The following is a 17,718-nucleotide window of genomic DNA, read 5'->3' as shown; positions in this document are numbered from 1 at the left end:
CCATCTTATGCTCGGGCTTTGATAGTTCGCAGCACCATTCTTAGTAGACTTGACTATTGTAATGCCTTGTTTCTCGAGTCACCTAAATTTTTGGTTGATAGGTTGCAGATGATTCAGTCTACTGCTGCCAAACTGGCCTTGGGGTGGCCTAGAAGATCTGCCTCTTCAGCGGCTATGGCAGAACTACACTGGCTTCCCTTTAGACAAAGAGTCCATTTCAAGTCTCTCTGCATAGTGTTCAAAGCCTTGCGTAGGGTGGGGCCTGTGTCTATGCAGCAAAAGATTGAGTGGTATGCTCCTGCCTGATGTCTTCGCTCTTCTTTGGCAAGACTTGTGATAACCCCCAGAATTAGGAAAGTCAAGGCAGGTGGTCAAACCTTTGGGCACGCTGCTGCCAAACTTTGGAATCACCTCCCTTTGGATCTAAGACAAGTTAGTGATCTGTGTGTCTTCAGAAGGAGACTCAAAACTTGGTTGTTTCCCAAAACCTAGTTGGATGCTGTCTCCGCTCTATCCTCTGTCCTCTCTTATTTGGAGTCAACAGCGCCAGGATGCCTTTTTGGTGATAGTGCGCTTTATAAGTTAAATAAATAAATAAGTTACCTACAGGTGCATGGTTGGGCAATTTATAGAAAAGTTGGACCAGGTAAAATGATGGGCTATTTTGTTAAATTGGGTTGGGCTTTATATAAATTAAGTAAAGACGTACAACTCTGAGATCAGAGAAGGAAAGTGTATACAAAATAAAGTTGGCCTGTCAATTGTATTATGAAGCGCATGCTTGCACCTACGAGCAGTTGCTGTCACCAAGTGCAAGCGTTGGGCTGGAGAACTGGACATGTCTAACTGATAGAATGTTTTATTGGCAGTGCAATATGATATTTCGGCTGTTGAATGAGATTTTAAGAGTACATGCTAAATTTGTATGACTTAAATATGTATATTTTTGATATGCTGCATTATTTATGTAGTTTGGACAACAATTCACGTGTTAAACATACTTATGATGCTTGTAAGTTAACTTTGAATGTTAATAGACTTCACAACGACTCCCCACTGATATGTCAAAGAGATAAAGTCCAAGTATAAACAAACAGTTCTCCTATACAATGCAAAGCAGCACCACACTGAGACCTAAACTGCTCACAATTATAAACAGATTTTATCAATAAGTAGGTACCACTAGGTAAGTAATAACCACATTATAGAGTGGTAGCAATGATGGTTCTTAACCCAAAATCATATATTAAATAGAATACCATATTCATGGAGGAAATTAGTTACAACTCGAATTGCACTCACTCAACAAGCTGTGGTGGTGCCTCATATTACTGTCTGAATTGTTTCTCAATGCATTTGGAACATATCAAAGCTAATTATCTCAGGCAAGTGGGTCATTAAATGCACGTAAGCATTGTTCTTCCTTTGATTTTGGAAAGAAAAATGGAAAGTTATTTGCCAATAAGGCTAAAGGTGAGGCAGTTACGACTTCGATAGAGGAAATGCAGTACCCCTGGGTGTCACTGTAAAACCCCACCGACTAATACTTTTGATACCTTTAAACAACTGTATGCAGCATGAGGAGGGCAGCACTAGGGAGATGGATGTAGCTTCTTTCTAGGATGATTGTTTCTCATCTCTAAGCCGCGTTCAGGCCTACAATATTAATGAAAATAGTCATGGTTCAGGAATTTCTTAATTTATTCAATGGAAAAGCACGGGGATTGGATGGGGAAAATTTGGAATCATATTATACATGATGTAAGTCCTTTTCTTGATATGGAAATTCAGTCAGTAGCTCAAGGGACCAAAATGTTACCTTCCAGGAAACTATATCACATTTAAGTACATTTGAAAAGGAACACGTCATTAAATTTCCCATCTCACAGCTTCCTTTACTTCTGCTGAATTTGGCCATAGATTGTTAGTGCCTGATCCTTGCAGGTAGACTTAGCAACATTATTATGAGGATAGCATACCCATGGCAGGATACATTTACCGCAGGGTGGGATTTAACCTCTCTCACTAGGACAGCTGATGCTGCTAGACCATCTAAATAATCTCTCAAAAGATTGAAAGCAATCCTTATTGATGATGAAAAAGCATTTGGTAGGTTTGACTAGAGATGTGTAATGGTAAGTAGTAAATAAATGTTTATTGTTTTAGTTAATTAAAACTATAACAATTTGTCACTTATATAAAAATCAACTGTACAATTTTGTAATTTTCCTTAAAAGCTCTACATTCTCAGTTATTAATATACAAGATTATACAAGAGCATGTAGCATACAGTTAACAAGTTCTGAGTGTTAGTTGATTAATGTTCCACTATACAATCAAAGGGTTACATTCCAGGTTGGATTCTAAAATGACTGACAATCTCACTTGAATTTCATGTGACTGAAGATTTCTATGGATTGATATCCCTAGAAAAAGCTAACTTGCTAAGATGTAAAGTGGGTCAGAGCATTACAAGATGCCTGAAGCAGTGATTTCAGTCTCAAGCTGCTTATCCACAGTAATGAAGAGGAATCCACGAAAAGCATGCACATCATCATGTGAACTTTACAGTCGCTATATGAAGCCTACAATTCATTACTTATCCGCTGTAGTATTCCTAGCATTACTCCATTACATAGTGTCAAAATTACAGCCAACATCACCGTTGTTGTCTATGATGTAGCAGTCTATAACCCAGACCTAAGAAGGTCACTCCCTGCTACTTCAAAACTGACTTCAGATTTCAGTCTTTTTTAAGAGTATTATCTCAATGAGTACGAAATACAAACATTGTTCCTAGATGTGATGTAAGATGTAAGATGTAAGATGTAGGCGTACTTGTAAAGCGCACTGATACTCCAGAGTGTCCTGGCGCTGTACTCATACCGCTAGGGAACCCTTCCTGGTTTTTCCCCGTGAAATGTCCACTCCTGGGCATCCCCAGGGTGCAACCAGGCATCCCTAGCGCTGTTGGGGGCCCTTGTGGAGACTAAGCAAGCTATGGCCCAGAGTTGCAGCGTGGGACCCGTGATTAGAATAGGCACCGAGGCGAGAAATCATGTCCGAGGAATTATGAGCCCAAGACCCGCCGAGGCAGGAATTGAACCCTGGTCCAGGCCAGACCTCTGCATCAGGGTCTGCCGCTCTAACCATTGAGCCACACTTCTCCTGCTAGGCAACATCCAGCTCCTGAGCTCTGTGTGTGTAAAGCAATACAATTACTTAGTGTGATAATGATGTCTACATTACAGTCCATGTTCCACACAAACGATGATATCACTCAGAAACAATATATAACAAAATATGAAAAAGGGACAACCTTATCCCGATGAGTGTAGTAGACTGAAAAATATGGCAATTCCTTCCAAGTGCTGTGCATATCTAGAGCTCTTACTTTTTATGTATCTCCTATATTTTTCATGTGCCTGGAATATTTCACATGAACGGCAGTGCAGGGCCCTTCACCTCTTAGAACTGCCACTCAGAGCCTACTCCATATCAGATTGTAATATTTAGAAGCTTTGAGGAGAGAACTAAAACTGTTAGTCCAAGACTGGCTGTTAGTACTCCTTTTTTAATATATTTTTAGCTACTGAGCGCCAGGCCAAGTTGCTGAAACTTGTGGACCTTCAATTCTTTAAACAAATCCAATTTAGCACCACCTAAGTTTTTTTTTCTTTTTCATTTGAAATATTCTGCTTCCATTCCATTCAAGACCAGTAACTGACAAGAAAACAATGATGTTGGGGTAGTTTAATTTTCTATTGCAGAGCACATCTCTTTTATATTAGGCTGGAGTTTTTAGGTCTAGGGGACAGAGAGTTTGGGTGCAAATATGTATACAAAGTAAAGGTCCAAAATGTTCAGCTTTAGCATTTAATTTAGTTCAATCTGTATTTATGATTGACATTACTGGGCGTTACTCTCTTACTATTAACCAATACAGTGCAATTTAAAAAATACTCCGATTGGTTGTCCTTTCCTTAAGGAGGGACAGAGTTCGAATAGAACCATAAATAGATGTGTAATCTGCATAGCTTTCCCTCAACCCCATCAAAGGTATAACTCTCTTTTTCATGCACCAAAGGGGTTGGGCATCCATTTGAATATTTCTTCCCCGGCCCGCTTTACTTGAACAAATTACCACAGAACCTTGGTAAAGTGAGTATAATATTTCTTGTCAAGGTTAGCTATATTGTTCACTACCTCCCGTTGTTTACAGTCAACATTTCCTCGTGCTGGTACAATATTCTGTCAACTGTTGTGTTTTTACACATGTGGCCTCTTTCGCATTTTTGAAATTGGTGACAGAATCCCACTTATTGGGATAACAGCACATATTGCTAGACTCTATAAACCTAATTGATTCAACCTAACTGATTCTCTAAGGAGATGGTCTAGACATTTTTTCTTTGCTTTTTTCTTTGATTCATTTTAAACCCTAAAGTCTGTTCCATCAGGCTACATCATGTTTAGTTTTGGCGATTCTGTATCATTACCACGACTACTTTTACTTTACAGCTACTCGAATATTGGGAATATATACATGCTCACCAACATCATCACTTTCTAGGAACAGAAACACAGGTAAACCCTGTTTGGGTTCTCTTCTTTAACTACCATCTTTACAGTCATCATCACACTGTAAGAATAAATCCACACATAAAAAAGAGAGGCAACCCCATTCAGTCTATTCTTCTTGATGTATTAACAATAACCCCAAAACTACCCTAAAACAATGGCAGCAATTTCCCTCAATACTGTAACACATTTCCCAGAGTGGCATCTCCCCAAGATCTTGGTATCATTTCTTGCGACATTAATGTGGCCATTAACGTTAGTTGCTGATTACCACTTATCGGGTTGGGGTTTATACCACCATTTTAAATTAGCCATTTACTTGAGCTCTGAAGCATTAAACTTAGTTGATCTAACACTATATGCTATAATTGATGAAACCTAAGAGATTTCATAAATATGTGAATCAGTGGAACTATTCCCTAGCACGTTGATGGCAGTAGTTTATAAAGTTGAGCACTCTGCAGGCAATCTCTCATTTATTGTTTTCGGTTTTGGTTTCGTGATTAATCACAATAACTTAATCATGCTTTCATACAAGGTAAGGGAGATTTAGGAGACAGCCAGAAACCCCAACAGGGGCAGTAATTTTTGTCCGAGGAATTCCGAGCTGGAACTCATCTAAGCAAGCAGCAGCTTCCCCCAAATCTCTTACAGGGCCTATTTTGTGCTAGATGACATGTTTTTTCATTTTCAGACTTTAAACAAATCAATCAAGAAAATTATTGAAATAATCAGTACACAAGGATAACAGTTGGTACCATCTCACTGTAAATGTTTGGCCTCACATTCTTCGTGCTACTACGTTTTTATTTAGAAATGCCAAGGACTACGTTTTTTAACCAGACAGTAGGTAGTTAGGCTATACAAGAGTGGTAGGTAACTGTTTAGCAAACAATAGCTTTATTGTAACCAGTGACACTCTTCGAAGCTCACAAGCCTGATGCAGCGTTTTTAAGAATGAGAGATGTGTGTTTTATTCTCTAATCAAACAACATTCTTACTATGTTTCCAAAGTCTCCCGCCGGGCAGTATCTATGAATCAGAACTTTGTAGGCACAGTGTATCCGGTTTACTTGGCTAAAAAGCTTGAGCGATCTGGCTAGAGTCGGAACTTAAGAAGCTCGACCACCTTACTTTTGAAACCTCCCAAATAAAAAATAAAAAAATAACTCACAATCGTGCTTTCACTGGTCTTGCTCCAAGAATTTGCAACGCACTTCTTCCCGAGATCAGATCCAACCCATCTACTGCATCTTTCAAGGAACATGTCAAATGGCTAATCTTGAATGAACATCAACAGCCTTAACTTGGCTTACCTGCCCTAGACTCTCTATCCGGATATGATACTTCTTTTATACCATGTGTTTGAATTTTATGCTTTCTGTTCACTTGTTATTTCGTTCTATTGACCTTCTGAAACTCTACTGATCCCTCCAGCCTGGCTGACTAATCTGCTCCTGAACCTCCTAACTACCTCATTTGTTCCTTTGTGGGGGGGGGGGGGGTTCTGAAGCAGTTTTGTTTAGAACAAAAGTCGCACAGGATTTACTTCTCGCCAGTCTGTTCAGGCATGCTTCTAATGATATCGGAATCACCTGGATCAATGATTGCCAATGTGCATACTCTGTAGTATTTTCCACAAGCATGCCCAGTTCAAAGTTGTTCCCACGATAGTGATGCACACCAGTCAGTGCCAACATGGTAAAATACTCAATCTCAAACTTCCTCAGAGCAGGGCAGTTGTTGGCAAGGATAAGCAGCTTGGCTTTCCCCTGGCAAATCATTTTCAGGGTTTGTTTGTATCCCAGCACATACGTTCCACTTTTCATTACCAGTTGAAGTCTCGAATTGATAGACTCAAGGGACTTTTTCGTCTTCTTGGCGGCCACCATCCTGACGCCGGGAGATGCTTTAGCACAGTGCTGCACCACCAATATGGCCGGGTAGAGAGGAAGGAACCCCCTCCATTGTGTTGTTTTATTCTTGCTTTCGGCACTTTGTATCGCGTTCTGAGACGCGTAAGGGTCATATTCACACTTTATTAAACTTTTCAAATAAAATAAATGTTATGACCCCAGTCAAGAAAACAGTTGTTGTCCACACCAGGTGCACCAGGGTACTGATCAGGTCTGTGCACCTAATTTATACAAAATACAACTTCTCCCATAAGTAAACAAAATCAGAAGGTTGGGGTCTGCACAGAGAAGGTGCAGCTGTAAAAGCTGGAGTGGTTGCGCCCAAACTGTTCTGTCTTTAGCTGTATGTGCCTTTCACAGGGGGGCTGGATAGTCATACAGGTGGGAGCAGTGTGCACTGCACCACCCTGCAGGGAGCTACATGGGGGTGGGTCACAGGGACCTGTCATACCATTCCTAAGTGGCACTCAGTTAGTGTGCATCCCAAGACCAACTTTGACCCAACCGTGGCATCGGTAATAGGACACTTGTGCAAAGGCAATGACATTTCCTCATTTCCGTGCTATATGGCCCAATGAATGAAAACCCCTTGACATTGCATAAGTGTGAAATATGTGCCCTGCAATGGGTAATACAGAAGGGGCTGCACAAATGTCTTCTGCAATATAAGAAAGTTCCAGAAACGAAGCAGAAACGCCCACTGTGCCACAGAGTACTTCAATAGTACAGTCCAAAAAAGCCGCAAAAACAGTGTCTTGGCTTTGGCGTCTTTAATAACATTTGGGTTTTCAGAGATGTCTGCTGCAAATGCATCATTTTTTTTCAGGCAGCAATGGTAACAAGGCACAGGCAAAATATTTTCCCTGATAGGTCGTGCCACCAAAGAGATGTAGAGCTCATTCTAAATAGGGCTTCTGTTTGTAAGGCAGATTGTGGCTTTTGGGGTGCAGCCGACCGCTCAGGAGTAAACATTTTTAACCATTCTCCCACACTTAATTTTATTTTGGATGTTTTTTCATTAAGTTTTACTGGTATGGCGTTTTTTGTTGAGCACAGGTGCGCAGGTATAATTGTATTTGGTTGCCGCATGAAGCAGATGCAAGACAGTTGGCAGCTAGTTTTTACATGGTTACAGGTTACATTTATGGTTGTACACAAGTTACACCGGAGGAAGCAATAAAAGAGAAGTTAAGATAGGAGATACATAGACAGGTAGATGTTTATAGAAATAGGTAAGAGGTTACCGTGGTTAAAATTCAACAGTTAATAAAAGAGTAGGGGTTTTAAACAGTTTTAAAGAAAGGATGTAGGGGTTGGAACCTTAGGGGTGGGGGTAGGAGGCAAAGAGGTGAGTCAATGTATAGTGAGCTGTAGTTTTGTAAGGCAATGGCCAAGGTAACATTGTGAGGTGCACGGGTCTTCAATAAAACAGCCTTTTTCACACAAAAAGAGCGAGTTTGTGGTCTGTGCAGTGCCTCCTTTGGCCCAAAAGGTTGGTGGGACACAGATGGCCGTGGAAAGGAGGCGAGCATGAACATTTGCTATTAATTTCAAAGGTTTTTGAGTATTCGGTGCTAAAGAGTTTGAGTATCACAACAGAACTATACTTAAGTGGGCCAAGCAGTGTCTTCTGCCAGTAATGCAATTAAAGAAGTATGGTGTGTAAATAACATGACCAGAAGAGAAATATGCAGTTACTGCTGTTAAGGCATCAAAGGTGCAATACTTAAATTCGTGCCAGTAGGTTCAGGTGGTGGGCACCAGGACTTATTTTTCATCGTTGGACTTCGGTCAAGAGACAGAAAAGCAGATAGGAAAGAAAGACAGGGGAAGAGAAAAATAGGAAAAGAGAGACAAAAAGACAAAGCGGAGATGAACCTCCAATAGTGAGACAGACAGGAAGTGTAGGGTGGTGAAAGAAAGAGGCAGAAGGAGCAAGACCAGGCAACCTTGGTATTCGGCAGTCCCGGGACTGAAGCAGCGTGGGTTTCGGGTTTTAAGAAAAACTGTGAGCCTCAGCTCATGAGTTTTTACAAATTAGGCACTAGGTGGAAAGTATGAACTGAAAAGCTTATATTGGGAATTGTAAAAAGATGTTTTGGACTGAGGCGAGTCTTAAAAACTAACCCAGGGATCAAAGACCAAATAAACAAGCACTGGCATAGCCAATAGGTCTAGCTTTTGAGACCTTGTAAGTGTTTAGCCATGCAACAGTTGATGTTGTTGCACCAAGGATATTGTGCTGAATAACTAAACACTTATAAGGTCCCAAAGGTGAGACCTATTGGCTATGCCAATGCTTGTTAGGGATAGGGTTGCCACCAGGCCACCTCTTTTACTGGCCTGGACTGTAATTATAGGACCAGGCTGGTAAAACATTTTTAGGAAAACCTGTGAAATCTGGTATTTTTTCCTACTTCTGTAACATAAATGTAAATCAGCAAGCACATAAGTAAATCCGTTAATAAGTATGTGAGAGCCTTTCAGCAAATAGACTGCTAAATGCTGTTACAAGAGAATCCTGGCAATTTTGCAGGAATTCCCTCTCTCCTAACAGCTATTTGCTAGTACAAATAGGCAAAAGAGAAAATGGCTGGTATTTTTGTCAAGGAAATTTGGCAACCACAGTTGGCATGGAGATATGGTCAAGTGGCCAGAACTGTTAACCGTGGAGCCTGGAGAAACAGGCTTGAAATCCTGGCCTCGACCCAACAGCCTATGATTCTGATCAAATTACATGCAATCGCGCTTTGCCTAAAAAAATGTGTAACAGTCTCATTTCTGTTGTAAAGTGTTCTAATACCTTTGAGCCACATTCAAGTTATTTAAAAAAAATGCAAACAAAAACAGGGAATGTGCAACACCGTCATTAATTCAATACTAGTTTGGTAGTTACACTCTGGGACTTCAACAGCATGCAGTGCACTATAAGCAATAAATCCACAATAGAGAAGCGTTACATGTTTGCATCAACTAAAGAGCGCTCTGGCTTTCCAAGTCCATGACTGAGTAGCTCAGCCATACAAGAACGTTAGGAACTACAAATCCCAGAATGCAAAGAACGTGCAATGGCGTTTGCCCAGTCTGTAGTATAGTACCCAATTACTGAACAGGAATGTATAGGAGGAACTTGACAGCTCTGCTGACCCTGTTAGGAGCTTGACTATCCCCTCTCTAAGAAACCGCTAAGCTCAGGGTCCAGTACTACACCAAACACAAGTGTACAAGTTACGTCTTCGAATGCATGAAGAAAAGACTACAACTCCCAACTTCCTTGGCACGCCGCGTCACCACTACACCCCTTCAGTCGGCGTCAAGCAGCGTCCCCTTCTCGCAAGTCTGTCAGACATGGAATAATAAACATGAAAAACGGACACTCGGAACAAGCACTACTGTACCCGGAACCGACAGCACCGGCACTGCTGTTACCTGGCGGCTCTCTCGTGCACATCAGGGGCAGGTGACTGCCTTTTTGGAGCCGCACCCATCCGCTCTGGAGAGTCGAGCAACCGAAGAGGCTGAGAACAGTTCATTCCAGGAATTACTTATTGTGTGCATCATCATAGAGGTCAAAAGTGGCAGAAAAGTACAGCAGGTAGAAAGAGCGCCTCTGGCTGTGAAGATCCGTATGACACCTTAAGTAGAGACTTCATAAACAAGTACAAGTGTGCGCATGCCTCGCGTGGCAGCAGGGGGAGGGGGCCTGCGCGATTCCCTTGCGGGAGCGAGCGGCAAGGGGCGATAATTGATGACATATGGCGCCAGCTGCTCGCGCAAGTGAATCGCCAGACGTGCACACGTTGCCATTGGAAACAATGCAACGCGTGCACGCTTCTGGGAAAGCTGTGCAGATTACTAAAGGTCTCTTTCCTATGCAACGCATGCGCGCAGAGTAGGTAAGACCGAAAAAGGAAACCATAAAATTGCCAACCGATCAGATTTGTAAATGTGGATGGAGCGTCTTCGCTATTTCTCAAAGTTTAAATAAACAAAGAGGGGTCTGTACTTCAGCCGCCAAAGCCCTCACATACCCTTAAGGGTTTTACTGAAACAATATCAGGCGAGGCGAGGAGCTCGTAAACTGCCTAATGACGAAGGCTTCCCTTCGATGATGATGAAGCACTCAAATCCATTCCCCCTCGCAGGGGGCAGGTGCGGGCCCGCATTGTAAGTCATTGGGCTCTCCACTGGCAGGAACAGGCTAGCCCTGGAGGTTGGCACTGTGGCGCTGAACTAGGGTCGTCCAAGTCCTCAATGTCCCCGTTCCAGTTTTCCTACTAACAGTCCAGACGTCACAGTCCTGAGGCCAAGAGAAGTTACTGTAATTAGCCATCGCATGCCAATATTGTTTGGATGTTTTGCTTTCCCCAGTTTTCTCTGGAAAGCAAGCCAGCACAAACGGATGCCTCTGATTCACAAAAATAGTTATATAAAAAAGAACTATCAGATACACAGTGCGTTTGTAATTCAGAGTGAGTGCTGTAAGAACTGCCAACTGTTTTTGGCTACATTAGCCACACTCAAGCTCCACATGCTTGGAGTGTCTGCAGACTGATAATTTGTTGAATTGAAACAACCTGCACTTAGAAACTATAGTAAGCACTCGAACAGTATAAAGATGCCTCATACACCAGGGTATACCTCACAATTCTACATGTTACCACCATTTCGACCTATATGCTACATTCCCTTTACGAGGCATGTCATCTCACTTCTAATTTCAATGTTGGGAGCGGGGCATGTACTAGGAGAAGCACCAGGCTAGAAATCTAAAAATATTCACAAGCGGGCTTTCTCTGAACAGGGACCGAGACCTTGGAGCAACTTCCCACTGCTCCTCAAAATTCCTACTTCGTTAGTACAATTCAGGAGAGGTACAAAGCATAGCTCTCGCTTCACAATCTCCCAACCATTGCAGCCCACCTCACACCACTCTCATGCCGTTTCCATCTCTTCTGTATTTATACACGCTTATTGTCTTCAGCTCCATTGTCAACATAAAGGGCAGTACAATTTTTCGAAACATACCCCAAAGTTCAATTTCCTCATATCTAGCTATGAAAAATTATTTTGACTGCCATTAATGCAAATTGATTCAGAAAAGGGGGTGGTGATGAACAGAGTGTCTGAATTGAGCAGACCACTCTTACCCAGTCCAAAGATCAGGGCTTGATCCATCACCGTTATTTATCTCACTGCCCCATCCCAGCTCAGAACCTGGCTATATGCAAATCAGTCTGTCCCTGGCCCAGTGCATCATGGGAACAGGGCAGACTAAACTACCAAGCCAATTCTTCACCAGAAAGGAGACAAGCTACCGGGGACCGGTTTCTGGCATTTCAGCCGTCTTCGGCCCGGCTTGCTTGAATCCTGATGGAGCAGTGAGAAAGGGACTCATGTCTGAGTATACCCAGCCACACCTATAGTGGCCAAAAACGATTCAGAAAAGGGGGTGGTGATGAACAGAGTGTCTGAATTGAGCAGACCACTCTTACCCAGTCCAAAGATCAGGGCTTGATCCATCACCGTTATTTATCTCACTGCCCCATCCCAGCTCAGAACCTGGCTATATGCAAATCAGTCTGTCCCTGGCCCAGTGCATCATGGGAACAGGGCAGACTAAACTACCAAGCCAATTCTTCACCAGAAAGGAGACAAGCTACCGGGGACCGGTTTCTGGCATTTCAGCCGTCTTCGGCCCGGCTTGCTTGAATCCTGATGGAGCAGTGAGAAAGGGACTCATGTCTGAGTATACCCTGCCACACCTATAGTGGCCAAAAACGATTCAGAAAAGGGGGTGGTGATGAACAGAGTGTCTGATTTGAGCAGACCACTCTTACCCAGTCCAAAGATCAGGGCTTGATCCATCACCGTTATTTATCTCACTGCCCCATCCCAGCTCAGAACCTGGCTATATGCAAATCAGTCTGTCCCTGGCCCAGTGCATCATGGGAACAGGGCAGACTAAACTACCAAGCCAATTCTTCACCAGAAAGGAGACAAGCTACCGGGGACCGGTTTCTGGCATTTCAGCCGTCTTCGGCCCGGCTTGCTTGAATCCTGATGGAGCAGTGAGAAAGGGACTCATGTCTGAGTATACCCTGCCACACCTATAGTGGCCAAAAACGATTCAGAAAAGGGGGTGGTGATGAACAGAGTGTCTGAATTGAGCAGACCACTCTTACCCAGTCCAAAGATGAAAACAAGTTACTTACCTGTAACTTTGGTTCCCCAGTATTGGTAACTTTCATAGATTCCCATGCTTTGTATCATTCCCCGTCGTCGGAGTGGGAGTCTCGGTAATAAAAAATATCATAGTAGTAGGTACAAAAGAGAAAGGGAAGGCCTAGGCCTCATTCCCTTTTGTAACATATCAGCCTCTTTTTGTAAAAGAGACCAAACTCTAGGCGTCAGCCAATCAGAAGAGCCTCACCCTTAGAACCTTCCTGAAGGAACCTGAGAGCCTCAGATTTTCGTAGCCGTAGTGTGCTAGACACCATACCTGCTGAAGGCTGAGCTTTTCCCGGGGAGGTGGGTGGGCGCATGGGAATCTATGAAAGTTACCAATACTGGGGAACCAAAGTTACAGGTAAGTAACTTGTTTTCTTGCCCCAGTATTGGAACTTTCATAGATTCCCATGCTTTGTATCAGAATAGCAAGCAGTAAACATCATAAACACATTTTGTAAAGCAGTACATTATAACATTAGCAAGAAAGTACAAAATGTGTCACCCATGGAAGGTGGGATAGAAAGGAAAGCTCACCCATCACTTGAAGAGGTTTCTCAGGACAGCCTGGCCCACAGCCGCATCATCCTGCTGCAAGGATTCTAAGCAATAATGCTTAGTGAACGTGTGTACGCTGCTCCAGGTAGCAGCCCTGCAGATGTCCTTGACATGTACCCCCGCAAAGAGGGCCGTAGAAGAAGCCACCGACCTCATCGAGTGAGCGCGGATCTTGCCCACCAGAGGTTTTCCTGCTAACTTGTGGCAATGCAGAATGGCACTTGAAATCCATCTCGAGATCCCCTGTTTGGACAGAGGGAGACCCTTGTTTGGACCGCCGAAGGCAATGAATAATTGCGAAGATTTTCTAAAGTCCTTGGTGCGGTCTATGTAGAACTTTAGACAGCGTTGCAAATCCAGAGTGTGCAATGTCTTCTCTGCTGGAGTGACTGGGTTCGGAAAAAATGTTTTAAGTATGACTGGTTCATTTAGATGAAAGTCAGTGGGGACTTTGGGAATGAACCTTGGGTTCGTCCTTAAGACGGTAGTGTTCTTTTTGAACTGCAAAAATGGTTCTTGGATAGTCAGGGCCTGTATCTCCCCCACTCGCCTCGCTGACGTGAGGGCCAAGAGTAGAGCTAACTTCCACGATAAGAACTTTAGGTCTGAGCGGTGAATCGGCTCAAAAGGTCTTTTCATTAGCTGAGCCAGGACTAAGTTCAGATGCCACGTTGGAGGAGGAGATCGCACTGGTGGATAGACCCTGAACAGGCCTTTGAGGAATTGCTTGACAATTCTCGCAGACCACAAAGAAGGACCCGAATCCGACCTTCTGAATCTCGAAATCGCCGCTAAATGAACCTTGATAGTAGAATGGGACAGATTAGACTTAGCTAGCGAGAGTAGGTAAGGCAGGAGCTGATGAGGTTGTGACATGAAAGGATCAATCTTTTCTTTTTTGCACCAAATACAGAATCTCTTCCACTTTAATCTGTATGTTTTGTTCGTGGACGGAGCCCTCGCCTGAGAGAGGATGTCTTTGACCTCAGTGGGAAGTGGGACATTCATGTATTCTCGCTGGTCAGGAGCCATGCGGTCAGGTGCAACGACCTTGGGTCTGGATGCCAAACTTGTCCTCCGGACATTGCCAGGAGATCCGGAACGTCCTCTAGCGCTATCGGAGGTACTAGCGATAGCAGATGTAGTTCGGTGTACCAGAATTGTCTTGGCCATGCCGGGGTTATTAGGATGAGTCTGCATGGTTCCGTTTTCATCTTCCTGATGAGTCGAGGAAGCAGGGGGATCGGTGGAAATGCATAGAGGAACCTCCCCGTCCAGGCTATCGACAGGGCATTGCCCAAAGAGTCTTGGTGATGGAACCTGCTGGCGTAGGCTGGACACTTTCTGTTGGTTGGAGTTGCAAAAAGGTCCACCTCTGGTGTGCCCCATTGTTGAAAGATTAGATCCAGAACTTGTTGCTTCAGCTCCCACTCGTGAGTGACTGAGGTGAGTCTGCTCAGTCTGTCTGCGCCTTCGTTGAGCACTCCTGGTAAGTGCTCCGCCGTCAGACAAATTCCGTGAAGAATCGTCCATTCCAGAATCTGCTGAGCCTCTCGTGACAAGGGAAGTGGCCTGGTCCCTCCCTCCTTGTTCACATAATGCATAGCCGTGGTGTTGTCTGTCCTGACTAGCACCTGTGAACCCCGGAGACGCGGAAGAAAGGCTTGAAGGGCCAGCCTGATTGCCCTCAGCTCCAACAGGTTGATGTGTAACTTTTGGTCGCTTGGGGACCAATGGCCGCTGACCTGCAGGTCCTGCATCACGGCTCCCCATCCCTCCAATGACGCATCCGTCGTCAGTATGTGAGGTGATGGAACGCTTGCGAAGGATAGACCTCGGCATAAGTTCTGCTGATTTGACCACCAACGCACTGCATCCTTCATCTCTCGAGTGACCAGTACTTTGTCGTCGAACGATCCGTGCACTTGTTGCCACTGGAGGTCCAGTTGCTCCTGCAGGGGGCGCATCCGGAGCCTGCAGTGCGGGATCAGGGGGATACAGGATGACATTACCCCCAGCAGCGACTTGTAGCTGCGTACAGAAAGACACTTTTTTCTTTGAAGGTTTCCTGCTAGTGTCTGCAGTTTTTGAATCCTCTCTTGAGTCGGAAAAGCTTTGGAAAGCTGCGAATCCAGCATTGCTCCGAGGAACCGAGCCCTCCGTGACGGCAGCAGCGTGGATTTGTCTCTGTTCAAGGTGAGACCCAGATTGTGGAACAGAGTGGTGCAAGCCTGCACCGCGTCCTGCGCTAATGTTTTGGTTGGGGCCTTCAGTAACCAATCGTCCAGGTAAGGGAAGACCTGGAAGTGGTGTTTTCTCAGGAAAGCTGCGACAGGTGCCAGCACCTTCGTAAAAATCCTTGGAGCAGAGCGAAGGCCGAATGGCAAGACTCTGAATTGAAAATGGCTTTTGGCTACTGTGAAGCGTAGGAACCTTCTGTGCGCTGGGTGAATTGGGACATGAAAGTACGCGTCCTCCAGGTCGAGTGTGGCCATATAATCCCCCGGGTTGACCATCTTCAAAACATCCTGCAGGGATACCATCCTGAAGGATAGGGAGATGAGATAGGCATTTAGCTCCCTGAGGTCGAGGATGGGACGCCATTTCTCCTGCGTTTTTCTCACCAGGAAGAACCTGGAGTAGAAACCCTGGCCCCGTTGATTGGAGGGGACCGGTTCTATCGCTCCCTTGCGGAGCATCTGTTGAACCTCTAGCCGTAGGAGATGAAGATGTCGTGATGGTATGGCTGATGGGGGTCTGGGTGGAGGGACTTCCGTAAACTCTAAAGTATGTCCTCGTTTGATTATGTTGAGCACCCAACGGTCCGATGTAATTTGGGACCAATTCAGAAGGAATTTGGACACCCTGCCTCCAACTGATGATCTCTTGGAGGAGGGAGCAGTAGGCAGAGCCAGGAGGCCGCTATTGGCGTTTAGACGAGTCCCGTCCACGGGCAGCCTGCTTGCCCTTATTGTATGGCCGTGAATAACCAGAGGACTGGCCCTGTCTCTGCTGGTAGGACTGGCGATTTGGTTGGTATCCAGAGCTGGTCGAAGAATAGCGCTGTTGTTGATATGCGCCCCTGTAAGTGCCACCTCTGCCTCTTGTGCCCCTAAAAGGAGTTTTGCGGTACTGGAGCGTACCCAACGATCTAGCCGTCTCCGTGTCCTTTTTTATCTCCTGAAGTGTGTCGTCGATTAGTTTGCCGAAGAGTGCCTCGCCATCAAAAGGTAGATCCAGGACCTTATTTTGGATTTCTGGTCTAAACCACGTCGCTTTTAGCCACCCCTGGCGCCTTAACACTGCCGCTCCTGCCAAAGCTCTAAAGGACGTAGTGGCAATGTCCATGGCACAGTCTATGATCTCCATGGAGACCGCTTCACCTTCTTGCAAGGTCTTCTTGGCTTCCAGTCCTGATTCTGGAGGAAGTTGATCCAAATAGGGAGCAATATCGCACCACAACTGGCGATCATACCGTCCCAGTATCGCCAAAGCATTGGCTGCGCGAACCAGAAGGCTAGCGATGGATGAAAATCTCTTGCCTGTGCTATCCAACCGACGTCCATCCTTATCGGGAGGGGCCGTTAAGGGTGCAGAAGGGTTCCCTGACTTCCTTTGCGCTGCCTGTGAGATTACAGAGTCCGGCCTGGGATGACCTGTCAGGGCAGCCGGTCCATCCTCCGGCGCTTTATACTTCTTGTCAAGGCGCGGTAGCACAGGGACTACCGTGGCTGGGTTTTTCATGGTCTTTAACCACTCCTCCCATATATGGTCCACAATCGGAATGGACCTCGTAGACTTACGGTGAGTGTCTTTAAAGTCATACAAGAAACAATCCATTGTTTGCGCAGGCAAGACCAACTTAAATCGGCCGGCTGCACGTTCCATCAGTTGGTGAAAACTACCGATGTCAGCAGGAGGAGAATCGCCTAGGTCCTGGTGTGGCGAAGCCTGATCCGGGTGGACGTAATCATTGTATTCATCCCCATCCTGATCCGAGTCCGGACGATTATCGGAAGACACATCCGTTTCATTATCATGATCCCTATCCGGATCATCTGCTGGTTCAGACGGAGTCTGGGGCAGTGGCCGCTGTGGTTGAGGAGGAGACTGCACCGGGTGCATAGGTGGGACAATTGAAGAGTGGTCCTTAACTGGAGTTGATGGAATAGATCTTCTCGGAGCTGGGCGCTCGGCCTTGGATTTATAGTCTTGCAACATCTTGTGCAGGTCATGTAGGAAGGACGTCGGGACTGAAACCATGTCCTGTGATTCATATTCCCTTGGGTCGTCAGTTTGTGGGTAGTAACTGCCCCCTTGTTCATATGCTTCCTCTGAGTCAGTTTCTTGACTTTTAATGAGAAGTTGCGAAGGGCTATTCGCATAATCAAAGCCATCCTGACCGTCTCCCTCAGAGTCCTCCTGGTCTAGCAAC

The 17,718-nt window shown here is 44.9% G+C and overlaps 1 protein-coding gene and 1 pseudogene across 2 annotated transcripts in view; both read right to left on the bottom strand.

Moving 5' to 3' along the window:
• DGKQ (diacylglycerol kinase theta) overlaps positions 1-17,718 on the bottom strand; it is a 1,232,715-nt gene that overhangs the window by 815,597 nt on the left and 399,400 nt on the right. The gene's annotated exons all lie outside the window — the stretch shown is intronic.
• On the bottom strand, positions 3,689-6,508 carry LOC147727918 (large ribosomal subunit protein eL30 pseudogene; annotated as a pseudogene). Its single transcript, XR_015309524.1, has one exon. The product of XR_015309524.1 is annotated as a large ribosomal subunit protein eL30 pseudogene (transcript).

This window comes from Lissotriton vulgaris, chromosome 3_1, assembly GCF_964263255.1.
Source record: "Lissotriton vulgaris chromosome 3_1, aLisVul1.2, whole genome shotgun sequence".
NCBI classification, from domain to species: domain Eukaryota; kingdom Metazoa; phylum Chordata; class Amphibia; order Caudata; family Salamandridae; genus Lissotriton; species Lissotriton vulgaris.
This window is presented reverse-complemented; position numbering and strand designations above follow the sequence as displayed.